General features: G+C 38.2%; 1 pseudogene; it reads right to left on the bottom strand.

Moving 5' to 3' along the window:
• Window positions 1–1208, bottom strand: LOC115296845 (annotated as a pseudogene).

The raw sequence follows: 1208 nt of genomic DNA, 5'->3' as shown, positions 1-1208 counted from the left end.
TTAAGACAGATGTTTATATAGCACTCTTCTTTTGGGTCATTTAAAAATAATTTGGCAGCTGAACCGCCTATGTCATAACACCTATCACTCACAAAGGACAAGCAACAGATACAGAATTAATGATGCATTTTTAATATTTTTACAAGTCTCTTTAGTTGGTGCCTAGTGGCATTTAACAAGATTTTTTGTATTCCATGTAAAAACACAGAACATAAACACTAAGTAATGAATATAATTTCTCTATGCCATGCAAAAAAGAAGTCAACTTTTTACACATCCTCGCTCCTAAATAGTTCTAATTAAAATCCAAACTGTTCCCATTTTTGCATCCTTGTCATTCTTTGGTAAAAGATTCAAAATAGCCATGGGTTAGGAAACAACTGTCTGCTCATGGTCTTCATTTTTGCAAATAAGTGTATTTTGTAAAAGGAATCTGCACTGTGCCTGATTTATACTAAATAACTGTAAGTAAGCAAAATATTATGATTTGTTCTGACTAATCTACTCCTAAAGCTTTGAGTTGCTGTTCAATCTCTTCATCGGAGATTGTAGCCTTTGAAGTAGAGGCAGATGGTAATCTTCGGGCAGCTGACGGAGCTTTGGCCATCTTTCCAGAGATTTCAATTCCAATTTCATCAAGAACTTGATTCACAATATCTTGGCTTTCTTCTTCATCATCAGAGCCATCAAAGATGTCATCAAGTGTGTCATTGATCATTTCTTCAGTCATTTCCATTTTCATGTTCTCCTTCTGGAAATTCTGCATTGTTTGTAACGTCTTCTGTGGATCCATCTTCTTGTTAACTGCTTGCATTGTTTTTGCTGTAGTAGACATTGCTCCTGCCATCTTCATCTGGGAATTCATCACTTTTGTTTGCGTGGACATAGAAGTGACTTTTGAACTTACAGCAAAAGTTCTTGTTTTCTGTTTCCGTAGATGTACAAGCTGTTTGGCTAAAACTCTACAAGCTTCTTTATTACCAATCTTAGCCATTTTCTTAATTCCTAATTCCAGCTGTTTTTCTTGCTTCTCTAAAGCTGCTCGGTCTCTGATTATAGCCCTCTGCGTACCTCGTAATTCTCGATTCTGTTCCTTTATCACATCATCCACGGTTTTCTTCTTGAAGAGAGACGCCATGGTCAGAGACCGCGCCCAGGCTGCCCAGCTCGGCCCAGTCCGACCCGCGACTGGGAAAAGACGGGACAGA

The sequence above is a fragment of the Suricata suricatta genome, chromosome 7 (assembly GCF_006229205.1).
Source record: "Suricata suricatta isolate VVHF042 chromosome 7, meerkat_22Aug2017_6uvM2_HiC, whole genome shotgun sequence".
In the NCBI taxonomy this organism is placed as follows: Eukaryota; Metazoa; Chordata; class Mammalia; order Carnivora; family Herpestidae; genus Suricata; species Suricata suricatta.
Note: the sequence above shows the minus strand (reverse complement) of the source record. Positions and strands in the feature narration are given on the sequence as shown.